Raw genomic sequence first — 22,120 nt, 5'->3', positions numbered from 1 at the left:
TTTTTTCAAAGTTTTTGTTATTCGTTTATCCTCAGAGTAAATTATTGTGAGGTTTAGCTAAATATTTCTAACCACTTGGCGTTTGGCACGTTATTATTTATGAGGAGTATTCATAACAAACCCATCTTACAGCCCACCATGTACAGATGATCCTCTGAAATTCATATGGATAACAAAAAAACTCTTGCTGTAAAACAAATGGCATTTGAACGTGTGTGATGTGTATCATGTAAAGCCCTCAGGGCAAGGAAAACATTAAAATTTCATTGACTTAGGGACACGCTATATTAAAAACGTTCCTCTCTAGGTTTATAAACTCTTATTATTGAGTGAGCATATGTTATAGTAAAGTAACTATTACAATTTAGTACGGATCTTTAAAATTTACATGTTTGATTTTATGATAACAAAAAATTAATTTAAAAGGGTTACGCAACAGGTTTGAAAGAGCTAAAGGTACAAAATCAAAATTTAGTGGCATTTTGAAGGTAATTTGAATCGTCTCCGTACTCAATTTTGACGTTAAACATTACATTTCAATAAGGTTAGTAATTTAACTATGACATTTGAAGCTATACATTTTTGTTTATAAACTAGGAAGGATCATTGATTAATTGATTAATTGATTTTACATCTCACAAACAATGTGAATATCCACGATATTTACAGATATTACAGTCATTAGTTACGATTCAATAGAATAACATTTAAATGTTAATGTTCTTTTGACTAATTCAAACAAATACACTATTCAAATTTAATACGATATAACACTAGTCTCTCAGTCATAAACTATTACATTTTGAAGCCAGATAATACCAGAAATAGCCAACTAAAGTCCTTCCTGTTCTCCACACATTTGTCATTTTCAATTGTCAAGAGCGTTTATCAAAGTAAAAGTGAATTTTCACTTAAGAGTTCGGATGTGGGAGTTAGGGGTGGAATAAAGTGTGGAGGGTTGAAAGTGTGGTGAGAATTCCTCTCATCTCTGAGAGTTCTTGATGATAAATGGACTTTCTCGGTGCATTCACTAATCAACATTTACTACTTCTGGTTTATGTTTAAACCAAGTGTCAGATTTAAATCCCTTTATATGAAACAAGTGTGACAAGATAACATATTGTCGTTTATCGTGACTCACTGCAATGAACAATAGTGTCATTGTACATGCACAAAAATAATAAGTAAAGGTTTTAAACAGCAACTGAAAAGTTATGACTTTTCTCTATTTTCCAGCCTGGAATTGTGTTCCACATTACTTCAGGCTAGATCTATATGGTAGTGAAATTATCACTTGGTTAATTAGCGATTGGCCGGATTTGAACCCGGGACCTGTGGGACCGAAATCCCGCGCTCAACCACTAGACCAGCTCATTCTCGTACTATAAAGCTATATTACCACTTCTGAAAGTTATAGGACTACACCAAATCGTTAAAGTAGAACCATTTAAGTATTAAAATAACACTGCAGCTGAATTAAAGAAGAAATGAAGTTAATAAAGTGTATCCTTTTATAGCCCAGAGGGATCAGAGAGTTAAAGTTGTATATTCAAGGGGATCTCAGAGCATTGCTGGAGTTTATGTGTTCTTAAGTTATGTTGGAAGTAGAAACTGCTTGACTTTCATAACCTATTTACATACCAGAAGATCAAATGTTTAACCACAGACGACAAAGTAACCAAATAGCAAGTAGGTATATTGTTGATAAAGCTTTATAGTAACCAACTTTCATGTTTAGTATATAATAATATATATTTTTACCTTCCTGGCTGTAATAGTGAGTAAATTCATTATATTCCAAATGCAAAATAAATAATCTTATTGTTTAAATTAATATTTGTATAAAATCATAGAGTAATATTAGAATTAGAATATGGAATTATTTCATAGCATTTAAAATTTTAATAGCAACCAACAAACATGTTAAAATAATCCGATACCTTGTTAATGTTCCTCATGTTATATGAAGTAAAAAATATTTACAGTAGGGGAAATTATTAGATTGGCAGATGCGAAATTATTTCTTAATTATAATGTACTGATAACTGTTATACATTTCCACGCACTGTCCATGAAAACGGATATAATGTATACATACACTATTCTCATGATATCTAAAAAAATAGTATTTTCCCCTTACACATTATCCTTTTAAATAAATTATCATAACAGTTTTTTTTATTTAATTTATCTGAGTTATTTTTAGATATATAGTTAAAACCCTCAGTCAGTCGTTACTTTCTTGTACAAAATCTAAATTCTTTCGTTGGTATTGTAAATTTTGAATTAGTATATTCAGTTTAAAAATCCTAAAGATTTTAAACTTCGCATTAACAACTCTTATTTGCCATTAAAAAGTTGAAGGTTTGTTAGGTTTTGCATGAGGAAATACTATCATACCACAAATAACTTGATAATTTTTTACAGTACTCTCCAGATTAAAAACGTTACATCAATCATTAGAAGAAATCCAATTAAGTTTTAATCTGTCACAGTTCAGGGTTTCCTCTATATATTTTCTCGTTTCAGGACAAATATTTGTGGTGAAATCATTTTCTTTCTTTGACCAATAAGGAGTATACTATTGTTTTAATATCACCTTTTAAATGTGCTTTCCTTCAATTTATGGTCCTTGAAAGAGTTTTATGATTCAATATAAGTGTGAAATGTTGTCAAAACTGTATCTCTGTTTTCCACTGTTTTTGCCAATAAACTGTCAATTGCATTGCATTCGAAATATATATCGTTAGAATCGACGTCAGAATATATTAATATTATTTCTTTTTATATTTTATTTTAAAACAAACTACCCAATAAAGTGGCGTTTGGAATACTCAGATTTAAACAGTACCTCATAATAAAATTATTTAATGTTCATACCCATTAAATATGTAAATCTCGTGTCTTGGTTGACCAAAATAGTTTGTTGTAATAAAATTATAATTAAACACTAAATAATACACCCTTGTGACACAAATGAGGTTTTATGTTCCCTGTGTTTCCCTATCCCACCTTGAAAACCCTTTGGCAACTTTTGCTGAAAGCCACTTTAAATTGGATCCAGACTCTAGACTGTAAACATGACACCGTTCTTTTGCTTCAATCCCCTCGACCAAAACCAAATGGAAAACATCCAATTGCTTTGTAATAGGAAACACTCCTTCAGCAGGAGGAAAATCCTCTAAAGGAATAAAAAGCGTCAACTATTTAAGTAAAAAGGTTTCTTTTAACTGGTATACAGCTTCAACCTGGTTTTGCCCATTACCTTTTTCTATATTTAATTCACTTATACCTTTGAATTATGTAAGCGATTCTTTCAAACAGAAAACCCCATGAAAACGTCTAGCAATAATTAATTTATCAGAGATTTCGTATGCCAACCCAATATGAGATGTAGGAAGAGCTAACCATTATTTAATTTTTGTATGATATACAATTTAAACTGCTTATATTTGGACGTAGTTATATGAGTCTATGGCTAACCATGTAAGAAATGTTAGGGTTGTAACAAATAAACAACTCTCATAAACTTAAGAAATTTAGTTAGAGACCTTTATTTTACTTACTATATCCTTGTATCCTTGAGAACCAGAACCAATCAAGTACGAAAATGTTTAAAAATATTAGCCTACACAAAATCTTTACTTTAGATGTATTCAACACATACTGTAGCTACAGTATTGCACAGAAGCGTCTAAACCACAGACATACATTAATGTAACAGAAGTGCCAGTCTAGTTTATAGTAGGCGTTCAAGCTGAGATGTGGAGATTGTGTTCTCTTACACCTAGATGTGCATAAGTTTAATTTAAAGTGTTAAGTATCAAAATAAATACTATTCAACGAATATTTGTTGTAAATTCCTAGTGATAAAAAATGCGAAACTATAAAGACATATTATACTAGCAAGGTAATATTTACGATAAATTAGTTTAATTTATGTTGGAAGCATTACAATCTTATAATATTTTTCTATTGCAGCTTGTGTTTCATTTTTAGATCGAACATAAATTCATGGATGCACAATAATAAATACGTATAAATTATGAATAGTAGTTGAGTTCTGGAAACTCTCGATGCCACATATGATTACACATGGTGTTGATATATTACCAATGAAAAATTGAATAATAAGTATTTTGATTGTAATACATGTTTTAGTATGTTACATCTCCATGTTTAAAGATTGACGTAAAAAAGTTAATTCGTTTACTTATTTACCTATTTATGTACCTTTCTCTTACAGAAATACGACTTGAATGAGTGGCTTGATTCTTAAACTAACTTATAAGTATCGGTTTCTGTAGCAGTGTTAAGAACACAATCACTTCCAAAGAAGAAAGAGAGTTTTCTACGTCAAGTGACACTGATTGGTCCAAAGATATTGAAGTTCAACTTCCTGAACGTTGTTTTCCCGTTGGTATCGTATATTACAAAATAACGCTCTTCCAAATCACATCAAGCAATGTCATGAGGATAATATTTGCAGAGAGTCCCTAAATATCATTGTAAATGTCAGATGTCTTAATAATTTGAGCTGAAGATACCTTTTTTAACTGGAATGCAATGTATTTAATATTTTCTTGTTATTTCGTCAACTACCAGACTTGAAATTTTCAAAATTTTTAATTTTTAATTAAGTAGACTGAAATTCGTAGTACCTAATTGCATCATGAGTGTGCCAAATACACTTTAAAATGCTTGGATTATTGGAGCGGATTATTTGTTACGCTTAATTTATGTTTCAAAAACTGAATATGACTCTGGTAAAAATATTGAAACAATTTGTAGAACTGAGGCTAAATAAGGTATTCAAACTGTTAGTACTAGAACCTAGTTTAACTATAATATTTTGTTATAGTTTGTTTTATCACTCTATGGTCAGTAGATGAAGGAAAAGAAACAACAATTTTAAGAAATATTTAGAAATACCCCCGCCGCAGCAAACCTGCAGACTAAGCGAATTTCCATTTGACTGATTTGATTTACACTGAAATGTCTACTTAAAAATATAACATTTATTCCCAATTTAAATAGAATTAGTTTAACAAGTACTTAGGTTTGCTGCATCAGGGAGGGTAAAACTGTTTTTTTTTTGTAAAATGTTAATAGTTAGTAAGAAATTAAAACGTTTTCCAAATTTGATCAAAATATGTTCATAAACAAGCAAACTACAACAGTTTACTTATTCTCCATAAGAATAACATGGGAATTTTAAATTTAAAATTTTTTGAATTTTCTCCTCAACCATTAGGCGCATAATAACGCTTCAATATACAATTAAATTATAAATAGTAAATTATTTGTTTTTTTAAGCTCTACAAAATGGTTTTGAAAGAAATTGGTAAATTTTATGTTTTTTGGGTCAAAAATGGGAAAAACCTATTTTTACCCCATAAAACCCCCCGTAAACCCCCGTTCCCACGGTCCGATCATTCTGGATCGCGAACTCGTTCAAATAAACGTAGGTTTACACGTTTGTACCAAATTTAATCAAAATCGGATCATTTTTGCTCGAGTTATCGTGCTAACGGACACACACACACATATACAGGGTGACAAAAAAGTCTGGAAACGGTTTAATATCTTTTTAACTAAATTCGTTAGAAAATTCAAACCTTTCACAACAACTTATATGTATGAAAACTACTTTTTGCAATCATTGCCATTATTTGACCTTCACCAGGGGACGGCCCACGAGGAGTAGGTACATAATCTTTAATGTAAGCATAGGTTGATATGCACGTCATTTTAAAGGTCTGGTCAAGTGGAGTTAATTGCCGGAAACCGCGTCAAAAAGGGTTAATCCGTTACAAAATGGCGGCAGTTCAAAGTTCTTGCGGAATATACCTGCAGAGGCCTTAGTATTGGTAAATACTCATAGTCAGCATTAGCAGGGAAATCTGAAACCCGGTTAAATTTGTTTTGAAGATTGAATACTATTAGTCTATGAGCTAGTTGACTTTAAAATACAGTTTAAACTCTCAAGTTAATGTTTAATACGAGTATTTTCCAATACTAAGGCCTGTGCAGGTATATTTCACAAGAACTTTGGGCAGCTGCCATTTTGTAACGGGAGAACCTTTTTTGACGTGGTTTCCGGCAATGAACTCCACTTGACTAACCCTTTAAAATGGTGTGCATATCAACCTATGCTTACATTAAAGATTATGTACCTACTCCTCATGGGTCGTCCCCTGGTAGAGGTAAAAAAATGACAATGCTTGGAAAAAGTAGTTCTCATACATGTAAGTTGACGTGAAAGGTTTGAATTTTCTAACGGATTTAGTTAAAAAGATATTAAACCGTTTCCAGACTTTTTTGTCAACCTGTATATATATATATATATATATATATATGTATATATATATATATATATAAATATATATATATGAATTTGAACGGATGGTGTTTTTGGCCTCTAGAGACCTCAAAACGAAAAAAAATTCGGTCCCGCGTCCAGGTCTTACCATGAGTACTACGGTAATAGCTTATTCCCTATATGGGAAATTCGCTAAAAAAGGTTCAAACACTCCCTATTACTTAATATCATTATTGTTTAGACGTTTTATCACAAGTTAATTCAATAGGTCCACACGTTCAACATATACAAGGTACAAAGGTGAAGACTACAAAGAACGTGTGAAATACTGTTTATTTTGACTTCGTTGTCTCCTTTTGTCAAGTCAAATTCGTTGAAAGCGGTTCTATAAATACTGAATGGATTAAGCGATCAAGTGATCTGTTAGTTTAATGGATTAAACTGGGAGTTTTCTAAGCTTAGAGGGATTGGCTACGGCTTGCCAAAACAAACGTTTTAATTTAGCTTAAGTAATATTTAGGGAAATGTCTTAATTAAAAATCCCTTACCATACTAGTACATACTATAGAGCCATACATAATTATGAACAACAGTTAGTTTAGCAACGATACATATTGATGACGTTTCAAACAGGCTTTAAAATAAAGTAGGGTTTTATAACAAAAAGCTGTTAGGTGCTAAAGTGAAAGGCGTCTAAGTAAGGAAATATTTAAGAGAGGGAAAAAACATCAATCATCTAGGTAATCATTTGACACCTTGGTTAGAAGTTGTTACTTTAGTGTTTGCTCTTTCACACAATATTTTGTGTAACTTTATATTTCTCATCAGTATGTTGATGGGGAAAATTCTAAATTAATTTGATAATTGCAGAGATCAAAGGTTATTACATAATAATATTATATTTAACAATTTTGATCAAAGCCTTCTCTATTTTATACTTGGCAACGAACACCGACTTATAAAAGACAGGAAATACTCGATTAATCCTTGTTACGGTCAGTAAAGCTGGTGCTGGGTAAAAGGGTTTCTTATGTTAAGTCTCTATTATGTTCTTCAAACGCTTCTTTATAGAATGAGAACTTTTTAAAATTATGAACTTTTTCAAAAATGTACATTTGGTCATTTTCCATTAAATATATTTAAATAATAAAAAAATTACATGCGAATTCAGCAGTTTTTAAACCTCTTAGACTCACGTACCCATGGCTTTCAACTCAATGAATTGTTAGATAAAAAAGAAAAAACTGATACTCGGAATTTTTCATTTGACGATACTATATTAGATTATAGTAGGGGTTTAAAATTCAGAATAGCCTTTGATATGACCTAGTGTCAACTTCCGATAGAGCTGTAATATGCTGTTAACACCGAGGTTTAATTTTATATACTTTATATTAAGGTTTTATAGATATCAGATCAATGAAATGTCATAAAATATACACGAATATAAATTCTATTTGTATTTACAATTTTTAAATCCACCCCTTTTGTTGGAAACTCCATGTATCCAGGATCCAGGTCTGTAAGCAATCAAAGTGTTAAATGGAAGAGCAGCTGTTTCTGACTGACATGGGTAAGCCACGAAAGGCAATTTAGTTGCTAACCAAAAACAGAAGTAGGCCTACTCCAGTCCAATAATTCTAATTTACAAACAATTCAGTAACTAGACAATAATATTTGTACTATTTTAAGCATTATTATTATTTTATTTTTTACAATTACTTATATACTATTTTAAGTATTATAAGACGTTTCTTTTATTTACTTTCCGTAATAAATAAATGATTTAAAAGTATGTTATTCAATGTAATATAACATTATTTACAGTTTCTAAAATATTATTTTATAGATATGACAATGAATACATCACATATTATTTCTAAGAAAGTATGTAGGCTACAATGTATATTTAAAAATATATAAGCAAAGCAGGTTTAACGGGAAAGTAGACAATTGCTTTTATAAATATAAATATGAAAGTACAACATTAAATATGAAATAATTCACCTGTTAAATGTAAATAATTCATACGCTTACTGTATATCTTTTATATACAACTTCACTTCAATTACTGTTGAACTGACGTTCTTTTTGATCTTGTGAAACTTTGATCCTGTATTAGGTCGTGAACCTTAATAATCTCTAGAGTAAATCTGGACTATTCTGGACGACCGACTATTTCCCTCACTTATAAAATTATACTTTTTACGCATGCTTTCAGAATTGGATGGCATCTTCAATTCTTTATTTACAAAAGTAGTTCATGACTTAAAATTTCTCAATACATTTATTGCATGGTTATGACAAAACATCAAGTAAATACAATTTTCTTCAGGCAATGAGAAGGAACATATGTTAACTGTTGACTAACTGACTCTTTGGCGTAATTTAAACTATATTTTGGCCTAAGTACCACAATTAGAATAAATATTACATCTTTAGTTGATATTATGTTGCACTTTTACTTTTGATCCATACTCTTTACTAGCAATTGCAAATTATTATATGACTACAGTTTATTTAATTTGTTATGAGTCCTTAAGCAGGACTTAATGCAGAACAATTTGAAAGTAAAATTACTCTATCGTTTTCAAAATATCTGATTCCCTAGGTTTTAACCAACGCTAAGCAGAACACTTTGCAGTGTTCGACATAATCCCTGGTGCATCAACATGCCTCTCTGCATATCCATGCTGCATTAAACTTCCTCTATGCTGACCATCTAATCGATTGTAATGGAAATACATTAGAGTAGTGCATTGTTGTATTATATACACAATTAGTACTGTTGACTCTATGGAGGATTTGTAACCTCTTACAATGACTCTTTAACTGGTTATGTTTTTATGTGTAACACTATTTAATTTTATTAGTTTTGACAAAGGATCTGTGTTTTTGTGAGATATCTTTATATTAAAAACCTGTGTAGGCCTATAATATGTTTTCTGGCTGAGAATTACTCTACTAAATAAAACACAAACAGAAAAACTTAAATTAGCAGTTAATAAATATGTATATTTTTAGAGTTGACTTTTAATTATGGATGGATATGTTCAAAAGTTTGTTTCAACGCTCTTCAAAGCTAATGTTTAAAAAAAGGTGTTTCAAAATTAAATTCTGGTCAGGAAAAGGACATAAATTATTCTGCCGAAGTCAACCATTGCCAACCAAATTTTATTATCTTGTTTTTTTTTTACTCCTTATATTTTTCACAATATCTCTTAACATATTTTATAATAGCAAATTAATTATGTTTCTCATTGCTGGGTACCGAGTTGTTTCTGTAACCATATATATTGTTTCACTTGGTAACACGAGCCTTTTAGAGAAGACGTCACGTTCAAATCCGCTTAACTAACGTAGGTAATCGGACCACGTTTTGTGATAATCAAATCTGTGAACTACTACACGTTTATAAAATTGTAAATGTACAATTTATTAACTGTAATGATGTGTTACATCTTAAAAATTATTGTTATGCCGTCATTATATGTTGCTTGTAGTTATCATAATTCCAAAGTACCATACATTATACAAAAATTGTGAAAAATAACCAAAATGTAAACGTTTATTAAGGTACGCTAATATGTTTTAAATATAAGATTTGTGTATAATATTTATACAGTGTGTAAATTAAGTATGGAAACAAATCTGTATTTTTTATTTGTGGCAATAATAGTTAACAAAGATTCCGCAATTTTTCACATGAAAAATATTTTTTTACCCCCCTAACAGGGTAGGTGGTAGGGGGTGACTTATTTTTTTCAAATAGAAACCCCTATTGAGTGACCCCTCATTTTGAAGGGTTTGTCAAAAGAAACACAATGACGCAAATCCGAGGTGAATATCTCACTCCTAGCTAACATGGCGGATATTCCAAAATGGGCTTTTTTTACAAAAATTAAATTTTTCATTACCCACCATTTAGGCTAGGGGTGAAATATCTACCTCGGGTTTGCGTCATTCTTTTTCTTTTAACAAACCCTTCAAAATGAGGGGTCACTCAATAGGGGTTGTTGTTGAAAAAAATAAGTCACTCCCACCCCCTACCCTGTTAAAGGGGTTGAAAAAATATTGTTAATTTAAAAAATTGCGGAACCTATGTCAACAATCAATTCCACAAACAGAATATTTCTATCTATTTCGGTTTTAAAAATACAGATTTCTTTCCATTATTTGTGAAATTGGTGCTTTTCACGTACAATAAATCAAATTTTGGAATATCCGCCATTTGGGCTAGGAGTGAGATATTCACCTCGGATTTGCGTCATTGTGTTTCTTTTGACAAACCCTTCAAAATGAGGGGTCACTCAATAGGGGTTGCTATTTGAAAAAAATAAGTCACTCCCTACCACCTACCCTGTTAGGGGGGTAAAAAAATATTTTTCATGTGAAAAATTGCGGAATCTTTGTTAACTATTATTGCCACAAATAGAATATTTCTATCTATTTCGGTTTTAAAAATTCAGATTTGTTTCCATACTTAATTTACACACTGTATAATAGTAACCAACAAACTGTTCAGGTAAAAAGTCATAGACTTCATAAACAAAAGAGGAGTTATGATTTAGAAACAATGTACCCATTGTGAAATAGGGTAACCGGATGTATAATAAGAATCGAATCTTGAAGGCGTTATATATTCTAAGTGAAGATATATAAGTTTTATTTTCCTTTGAAAATAACGTTCTGAAACAATGTATAACCAGCTTTGTTCAATCGTTCAATTTATATTCTATCAAGCACATAAATTTTAAAGCCCTGTTTTGCCAAGCCCCAAAATTATACCATTGAAATATGCCACTTTAGATGACTGATAAGATGAATAAACCAACATATGTTATTATTCCAGGAAGGTTGTGTACGTTCTACAACACTTATAGTTACCAAAAGTGTTTTTAAAACTTCATCAGAATATTTACTGTTTACCAATGAGAAAAAAACTTATAAATTCATTATACATTTAATTACCTTATATATTTCTTTGCCTTTGTCCAATGTCCATTGTTTGTTAAGTAATTGAAATAGCATAAAAATTACGTAAGCCTACATAGAAATATCAATTATAATTTCCTGTCACACCTACCTCTAGATTATTTTGGTTATTTAAGTTTTTGCTATTTGTTTTCCTTAATATTTCTAATTACATGTCGCTTGGCACGTTATTATTTATAAGGAGTATTCACAACAAACCCATTTTACAGCCCACCATGTACTAATTGACATTCACCAGATGATTCACTGAAATTCATATGGATAAAATAACTCTTGCTGTAAAACAAATGGCATTTGAACGTGTGTGATGTTTATCATGTAAAGCCCTCAGGGCAAGGAAAACATTATACAGTATTTTCATTGACTTAGGGACACGCTATATTAAAAACGTTCCTCTCTAGGTTTATAAACTCTTTTTATTGAATGGTCATTTGTAATGCTAAAGTAGCTATTAAAATATGGTACGGATCTTTAAAATTTACAAGTTTGATTTTATGATGGAAAAAATTTGAAGAAAAAGGGTTACGCAACAGGTTGGGAAGAGCTAAAGGAACAAAATCAAAATTTGGTGGCATGTTAAAGGTCATTTAAATCGTCTCCGTACTCAATTTTAACGTTAAACATTACATTTCAATAAGGTAAGTAATTTAACTATAACTTTGAACCTATAAAGTTTTGTTAATAAACTAGGAAGGATCATTGATTAATTAGTTAATTGATTTTTCACCACACTTTGATGTTTTTGGCTGTATTGCATACGTTAATTGGTGGCTGAATGTTACGTTTTGCTGGCCATGCCAGCTGTCATCGTAATTTGGGGACCGAGCAGGTTTTTACAGGCCGGGGCCGCAAAATCAGCTGTCCGCTTACTTACTTAAAACATGAATCTATATATTAATTTGAAACTGTTTTTCTTTGTGACAGCTATTTTGAGAGAACGGCTGGGCGTAGAAACTCGGTAGAGGTGTCTAAAGAAAGGTCCTGGTCTGTAGATGAGCCATCAAAAGAGAAACATGAAGAATTCCTTCGGGGCTCTGCCCCAATGGCCTTTAAATTCCCATCCCATGTTATTCTTATGGAGGAAAACGAGGTTGGTTTTTGTCACAGCTAATTTGAGAGAACGGCTGGGCGTAGAAACTTGGTAGGGGTGTCTAAAGAAAGGTATTGGTCTGCAGGTGAGCCCTCAAAAGAGAAACGATGTAAATTTCCTTGGGGCTCTGCCCCAGAGGCCTTTAAAGTTCACTCTGCAATTTTGTTTACATTTCGACCATATGGATAATTTTACACTACTTTTAATGAACCAGCTGTTAATATTAAAATTGTATTCAAAGGTCTACTGAAACTGTCAAAATTAAATGTTTACATTATTATTTATGATTTTACATGGATTCTCCACTGCATGGCAAGTTTTTTATAGTTTCAACAAAATGATGAATATATGATACATTTGAAATGTTTTGTTCAAAAATCTATGCTTTATTGCTCTTAGAAAATTTTAAATTATGAAATAAGTGTGACTTATCAATTTCAAAGGAATATATAACTATTCCTTATCGGGTTAGCTTATACATATTGTAAGGTTGGCACTTGCCTTTTTTTCCTACTTTCAATCACTATTTATTTTTAAATTCAAGAAAGAACACCTGAGATTCATTTATTGGTATAACAGTTTTTGATAATCGGGTTGAAAATTGTGTCATAGATGAGTACGTTAAAGGATGAGAGCTGTGTTCAAGTTTTGGAATAGACTAACTACGGAGTCTATGGTTTTGAAAAAGTAGGTGAACTAATGTCAATTCAGGTATTTAAAAAAAAGGTGTACACAGTTTTTACTTTGATGTACACATGTAGCTAGGTTGAACAACGCATCTAAACCTCACTACATACAAAACATTCGGAAACACAACAGTGTCATCACATCGCATTTGCATTATTTGTTACCAATGCTGGACTAGGTTATGGATTTGGTTCCGCAAATGTTCAAGATTTGTGATAAAATTTCCTACAATTATGGTTCATTCCAATCCACGAAATACATGCACAGCTTTATGTGATCTATATGGCCAAGGCAAAACTACCCCATAAGTTAATGAATTATCAAGTAAGAACAGGATGATTAAATACATGGGTCGATGTGGCAAGAGAAGGATTTAAAATTGCTGAGATCGAAGTAAGAATGTTACTGCTTTCTGGAGAATCAGATATTTTTATCAAAAAAAAGATGAAGATTTATTTATAAATCCGGATACAATCTGAATGATTTTCCTAAAGCAGTTGGAATTAGTGGTTAGTAATAAATATTGACTCTTTCCGTAACATGATAGACTAATTATATGAACTCATTCTCCCATATAGTGAAAGTGGCTTTGGTATGAAACAAACTCATGAACAAACAATTATAAGACTCCTAAAAAATCTTTTGGGCAACCTAAAGCCGATAAAAAGAAAGGTAGGAAATATTGTGTTAAACGAATTCATCAATCACGTTTTTTAGGGAACACAATCGTCATACTTATTATTGCTTATCCTCCCTTCATATAACTAAGATTTTAATGACTTCACTCTATCCAACGCAGTTAGCTGAATTTACATAAAACCTCAAGATTAACCGTCGATTTCGACGGGGTTCCACTAGTGCATTTTAAATACACAATCAAAATCCATAGCATTGCAATAGAATTGTGTTATTAACACCGTTCCCTAGCAACTATTTATTTTTATTTTTGCTGATTCCTCAAATTATTTCTTCACATAACCTTAAAGTTGTAGTTGTGTTGACTATCAGTGTGCATTATTATAGTGGTGAATAGTGGTAATAGAGTATAGTGTGGTGAAAAATAGCGTTCGTACCACGGACCGAAATGGTTTTGCAGCTCTCGATCGATTTAAGTTCTCGACTTCGTCTCGAACTTAAAAACTATCTCGAGCCAGCAAAACCTCATTTTCGGCCCTAGGTACGAAATATACTATTACATCTCACAAACAATGTGAATATCCACGATGATATTTAAAAATATTACAGTTATTAGTTACGATTCAATAGAATAACATTGAAATGTGTTCTTTTGACTAATCCAAACGAATATACTATTCAAATTTAATACGACATAACTAGTCTCTTAGTCATAAACTATTACATTTTGAAGCCAGATGATACCAGAAATAGCCAACTAAAGTCCTTCCTGTTGTCCACACATTTGTCATTTTCAATTTTCAAGATTTTTTATCAAAGTAAAAGTGAATTTCAATTCACATAAGAGTTTGGATGTGGGAGTTTAGGAGTGGAATGAAGTGTGGAGGGGTAGAAGTGTGATGAGAATTCTTCTCGTCTCTGAGAGTTCTTGATGATAAATGGACTTGCTCGGTGCATTCACTAATCAACATTCACTACTTCTGGTTTATGTTTAAACCAAATGTCAGATTTAAATCCCTTTATATGAAACAAGTGTGACAAGATAAAATACTGCTGTGTATGAAAACTCACTACAATGAAACTAATGGCATTGTAAGTTCACAAAAATAATCCGTAAAGGTTTTAAACAGAAACTAAAAAGGTATAATGTCTTTACCCATTTTCCAGCATAGAATTGTTTTCCACATTACTTCAGGCTAGGTCTATAGGGGTGGTAAAATTATCACTTAATTAAAGCCCATTAGCGATTGGCCGGATTTGAACCCGGGACCTCGGGGACCAAAGTCCCACGCCCAACCACTAGACCAGCTCCCTTCCCCCAAAAAGGTATAGTACCACTTTAGAAAGTTATAAGACTACACCAAATCGTTAAAGTAGAACCATTTAAGTATTAAAATGATACTGCAGCTGAATTAAAGAAGATATGAAGTTTAGTAAAGTGTATCCTTTTATAGCCCAGAGGGATCAGACAGTTAAAGTTGCATATTCCAGGGGATCTCAGAGCATTGCTGGAGTTTATGTGTTCTTAAGTTATGTTGGAAGTTGAAACTGTTTGACATTCATAACCTATTTACATAGAAGACCAAATGTTTAACCACAGACAACAAAGTAACCAAATAGCAAGTAGGTATATTGTTGATAAAGCTTTATAGTAACCAACATTCATGTTTAGTATATAATAATATATATTTTTACTATCCTGGCTGCAATAGTGAGTAGGTCTATTGTTTAAATTAATATTTTTGTATAAAGTCCTAGAGTTGTACATTATAATTAGACAAGGAAATTATTTCATAGCATTTAAAATTAAAATAGCAACCAATAAACGTGTTAAAATAATCCGATCCCTTGTATAAAGTAAAAAATATTTACAGTAGGTGAAATTATTAGATTTGCATATGCGTATTTATTTCTTAATTATAATTTACTAATAATTTTTACACTCCTCCATGCACTGTCCATGAAAACGGACATAATATGTATACATTATTCTCATCTCATGCTATAAAAAAATTATATTTCCACTGTACAAATTATAAATTGTATTTTTTAAATAAGTTATCATACAATATCTCATTTAATTTCTTGAGTTTTTTGTGATATATAGTTAAGACTCTCAGTCACTCGTTACTTTCTTGTACAAAATCCAAATTTTTTCGTTGGTATTGTAAATTTTGATTTAGTATATTCAGTTTAAAAATCCTAAGGACCTTAAACTTCGCATTAACCACTGTTATTTTCCAATTTTTGAGTTCAAGGTTGGTTAGGTTTTGCATGAGGAAATATTCTGATACCACAAATAACTTTATATATTTTACAGTACTCTCCAGGTTAAAAACGTTACATCAATCAACTGATGAAATCCAATTACGTTTTAATCTGTCACAGTTCAGGGTTTCCTCTATATATTTTCTCGTTTCAGGACAAATATTTGTGGTGAAATCGTTTTCTTTCTTTGACCAATAAGGAATATTGTCATATCCCCTTTTCAACGTGCTTTCCTTAAATTTTCAGTTCTTATGTTAGAGTTGTATGATTCCATATAAGTGTGAAATGTTGTCAAAACTGTATCTCTGTTTTCCATTGTTTTTATCAAAACTGTCAATTGCATTGAATTCGAAAAATGTATCGTTAGATTCGACGTCAGAATAAATATCACTTCTTTTTTAATTTTATTTTTAAACAAACTACCCACTACAGTGGCAATTGGAATACTCAGAATTAAAAAGTACCTCATAATAAAACTATTTAATGTTCATACCCATGAAATATGTAAACCTTGTGTCTTAGTTGACCAAAATAGTTTGCTGGAATAAAATTACAATTAAACACTAAACAATGCACCCTTGTGACACAACTTTGGTTTTTGTGTACCCTGTGTTTCCCTATCCTACCTTGAAAACCCTTTGGCATCTTTTGCTGAAAGCCACTTTAAATTGGATCCAGACTCTAGACTGTAAACATGACACCGTTCTTTTGCTACAATCCCCTCGACCGAAACCAAATGGAAAACATCCAATTGCTTTGTAATAGGAAACACTTCTTCAGCAGGAGGAAAATCCTCTAAAGAAATAAAAAGCGTCAACTATTTAAATTAAAAGGTTTATTGAAACCGATGTACAGCTTCAACCTGGTTTTGCCCTTGATGATCTTTTTCTGTATTTAATTCTCTTATACCTTTGAATTATGTAAGCGATTCTTTCAAACAGAAAACCCCATGGAAACGTCTAGCAAATCATTTATCAGATTTTTCGTATGCCAACCCTATATGAGATGTAGGATGAGCTAACCATTACCTAAAGGTGAGTGAGCGTAGCGAACGAACTTCAACCAGGACGTGATTGAGCCATGCGAACGAGCTCATCTTGAAAATGAACGAGCATGTGACATAAAACCACAATAGGACAGGACGACGTCTGTCGGGCCAGCTAGTACTTAATATAATATACTTGTAAAAAAGTTTGCTTAATTGGATGTATTATTGGCTTTAAATTTGTAAATACGTTCTTGTTACTAATGAGACAGCTTAAGTGTTCACAAAAATAAAATACAACGACAATATTACCCAGAAATTGGATGTAATCTTAATAACCAACGTTCCATTACGAATTAATTATTTATATTCTACACAAATACTTTATTTCCCAGAAAACTATATAGAATTTTATCCATATCCACACGGTGTTTTGAATTATAAATTTAAGACGAATAAATATCTTTTAAGCTCAGAGAGACCAGCAAAAATTTTACGTTGAAGGATTTACTGTTAGGCAAAAACTCTTTTCACCTGAATTACTTAAATAAAAACATTTAAAATGATTAGTTTTTTATCGGAAATTAAAATACTTAGGCTTTGGGGAGGATTAACGATTTGGACATATACTGTTGTTTTATAAATTACACATCATTGAGAACCAGAGCTAAAAAGGTTGTTAAACTTGTGTAACATAAAATATTTACTTACTAGATATATTCAACACATACTGTAGCTACAGTATTACACACCAGCGTCTAAACCACAGACATACATTAATGTAACAGAAGTGCCAGTCTAGTTTATTGTTAGGCGTTCAAGCTGAGATGTGGAGATGGTGTTCTCGAATACCTAGATGTGCAAAGGTTTTATTTACAAGTGTTAAGTATCAAAATAATTACTATTCAACGAATATTTGTTGTAAATTCCGAGTGATAAAAAATGCGAAACGATAAAGACATTATAGCAAGGTAATCTTAACGATACATTAATTTAATTTATGTTGGAAGCATTACAATCTTATAATATTTTTCTATTGCAGCTTGTGTTTCATTTTTAGATAAAACATAAATTCATGGATTCACAATGTTAAATACGTATAAATTATGAATAGTAGTTGAATTAGTTCTGGTTACTCTCGATACCACATTGATTAGGCCTACATATCCAGTTGATATACTAACAATGAAAAGTTGAATAATAAGTATTTTGATTTTAATACATGTTTTAGTACCATATTATTAATAACCGATTACTTAGTGAATAAAGATAGTTAGCTTAATTAATCTCCTAAGAACGATGGTAAAATAAAGTGTTAGGAAACATTTTAATAAGGGGACTTTAAAAATTAAAATAAATGTGTACAAACGAAGATGTCAATCATTTTAGCCTCTGGATTGCTTATATACAATTGATATCATGAGGTCTTACCTTAGCGATCCTAATGTTGTCGTATTAACGGAATCGATTTCTACTTCTTGTTCATCATAGTGTGATTGTAAAGTAATTAGTGTTATTTTATCTTAAACTAAACCCTTCGGGTGGATAAAAATCTTGAACTTTGGTCGACCTAGATTCCAACTGATGATGAAACCTTGGGGTTTGAAATCGATATAGTTGGGTCGACAACATCAGGTTTGCTAAAGTAAGACACCAAAATAGCAAAACATAAATGATTAAACCCTTAATATAACCATCTTCTTGTCATAATTGTTTACCAATCGCCTTTATATTTGGTACAATATCCTAACTACTCACTTATGCAGCACCAATTACAAATGCATGATTTCGAGCAGCGTTAACAGTTTAATTTTAATTAACCTTACAGTTTTATATTTCAAAATATGTTGCTGATGACATCATTGAATGAAGGGGTAAATTTGAATATATTTTACATCTTTATGTTTATAGATTGACATAAAAAAGTTAATTCGTTTACTTATTAACCTATTTATAAACCTTTCCCTTACATATATACGACTTGAATGAGTGGCTTGATTCTTAACCTAACTTATAAGTATCGGTTTCTCTAGCAGTGTTAAGAACACAATCACTTACGAAGAAGAAAGAGAGTTTTCGACGTAAAGTGACACTGATTGCTCCAAAGATATTGGAGTTCAACTTCCTGAACGTTGTTTTCCCGTTAGTATCATATATTACAAAATGACGCTCTTTCAAATCTCATTAAACAATGTCATGAGAATAATATTTGCGGAGAGTAAATATCATTGTAAGTGTGAGATGTCTTAATAATTTGAACTGAAGATACCTTTTTTAACTACAATGCAATGTATTTAATATTTTCTCGTTATTTCGTCAACTATCAGACTCCAAACGTTTTTTTTTTTTCAAAATTTTGAATCATTCAAATAAATCGACTGAAATTTGTAATACCTAAATTGCATCATGTGTGTGCCAAATAAACTTTAAAATACTTGGATTATTGGAAGGGATTATTTTTTCTGCTTAATTTATGTTTCAAGAACTTGATATGACTCCGGTGAACATATTGAGACAATTTGAAATAAAGTTTTCAAACTGTTAGTTTTAGTACCTGGTTTAATTATAATATTTAGCTATAGTTTGCTTTATCACTCTATGGTCAGTAGATGAAGGAAAAGAAACAACGTTTAAAGATATTTAGGAAAAGGTGTACACACTCCCTATTACTTAATATCTTCATTGTTTAGACGTTTTCTAACAAGTTAATTCTATAGGTCTACACGTTCAATAAATACAAAGGTAAAGGCTACAAAGAACGTGTAAAATACTGTTTTTTTTGACTTCATTGTCTCCTTTTGTCAAGTCACATTCGTTGAAATCGGTTCTATGAATACTTCAGTCCGAACGGACTTGAAACGATCAAGTGTTCTGTTAGTTTAATGGATTAAACTGGGAGTTTTCTAAGCTTAGAGGGATTGGCTTATCTCAACATCAAAAGTGTTAATTTAACTTGAGTAATATTTAGGGAAAAGGTAGTCCTAATTACAAATCAATATCAGCCCTAACTACATAAGTACAAATCACAAAGTGAACACTACAGTTTAGCATTAGGCCCAAATATAACTTGTCAAACAGCCTTTAAAAAGTAGGGTTTTATAACAAAATGCTGTTAGGTGCTAAAGTGAAAGGCGTCTAAGTAAAGAAATATTTAACAGAGAGAAAAAGCATCAATCATCTTGGTAATCATTTGACACCTTGGTTAGAAGTTGTTACTTTAGTGTTTGCTCCTTGACACACAATATTTTGTGGTTAACTTTATATTTCTCATCAGTATGTTGATGGGAAAAATTATAGATTATTTTGATAATTGTAAAGATTAAAGGTTATAACATAATAATATTATATTTAACAATTTTGATCAAAGCATTCTCTATTTTATACCTGTATTTGGCAAATGTGACTTAGGAAAAAACAGGAAATACTCGATTAATCCTTGTTACGGTCAGTAAAACTGGTGCTGGGTAAAAGGGTTTCTTATGTTAATTCTCTATTATGCTCTTCAAAACGCTTCTTTACAGAATGAGAAATTTTTAAAATCGTGAACTTTTATCAAAAATGTATTGTTGGTGAATTCAATTAGTAGGCCTACAGATGAGGTTTTCGATCTTCTAGAAAACTTACTCTGAAGTCTGACTCTCAATTTAGGATATACAAAGAAAATTGGCGGGGAAAAAAGTTTATTTGTGATGTACTATTTAAAAACTTCATAATTTGTCCATACAAATATGCCCTATGTAGAGTTATTTCATTGTGAATTATTGAAGTAAATCCAATATAAATATGAAACTACGTTTGCTTTGTATTTGGTTCTTAGTTCTGAAACTAATTTTTACGTTTAATGTTGTTTCTTATTTTATTGTTTCTACAGTGACAGTTTTATTTTCATTTTCATGTTATGTCTTATATTGGCAATAAAACCGAACTGTAGAATAATAAATCTTTATAAATAGAGGAGTTTAAATTATAAAATCTTTGTTAAAACATCCTACTATTTTTCACCCCATTTACACTTTAAACATAAAAATTATACACAATTGAAATGCAAAACCTAATGAAATAATAAAAGTGTAAAGAACCATCATTTGTAATAATACCTTTAAAATAATTCTAGTTCTATTTTTTATAAAATATACTTTTTTAATATTTTGCTATACAACCCCTATGTAAATGTGTTCACTTGTTTTACATCCAGATTAGCCACACACTATACAAAGCGATGAATAGTGACCAAAGTTGAGGGTAGCTGTGTCGTTTTGTATTCACGTCAAGGACATGTGATGCAACCCACAATGTGACCTCTGAATAGAGTTTTAACAGCTAATTTGTTACGAATAGGAAAAATAATAAAAATATTTTTAATAGAGAGTGCATTTACAGTCAAAAACTTTATTATTTTATGGTTTTAGCGAATTTCCCTATAGGGAAGTAGCTATTACCGTAGGTGGCACGGTAAGACCTAGACCCGGGACCGATTTACTTTTTCATTTTGATGTCCCCAGAGGCCAAAAACACCATTCGTTCAAATTTTTATATATGTATATATAAATATATGTAGACTTATACGTCCGTGAACGCGATAACTTGAGTAATTTTTATCCGATTTTGATTAAATTTGGTTTAAAGGTGTAAAGCGGGATAAACTTGAATGAGTTCGCGAACCAGCATGATCGGACCATGGGAACGGGGCTTTATGGGGGGTTTTATGAGGTAAAACTGGTTTTTCTCACTTTTGACCCTCAAAACACAAAATTTCCCAATTTCTCTTTAGACCTTTTTAAAGAGCTTAAAAAACAATTAATTTAGTATATAAAAGTATTTTTGTTCGGATAATAGTAACGGAGAAAATTAAAAAAAAATTAAATTTAAAATTCCCATGTTATTCTTATGGAGAATATTGTCAAATGTTGTAGTTTACTTGTTTATGGATATATTTTGTATTTTGAACAAATTTATTTATTTTGTACTAAGCTATCAATATTTTACAAAAAACACACTTTACTAGTTTCCTTGTAGCAGCAAACCTAGGTACTCGTTAAACCTAATGTTATTAAAATATATTTAATTGAAAATCAATTGAGACAAATGGAAATTCGCTTAGTCGGCAGGTTTGCTGCGGCGGGGGTATTTTAGATAT

Source organism: Macrosteles quadrilineatus, unplaced genomic scaffold (assembly GCF_028750875.1).
Source record: "Macrosteles quadrilineatus isolate MER2022 unplaced genomic scaffold, UCM_ALF_1.0 Scaffold_30__1_contigs__length_1495292, whole genome shotgun sequence".
NCBI classification, from domain to species: domain Eukaryota; kingdom Metazoa; phylum Arthropoda; class Insecta; order Hemiptera; family Cicadellidae; genus Macrosteles; species Macrosteles quadrilineatus.
The sequence above is the reverse complement of the archived record's forward strand: the minus strand, read 5'-3'. Positions refer to the sequence as shown.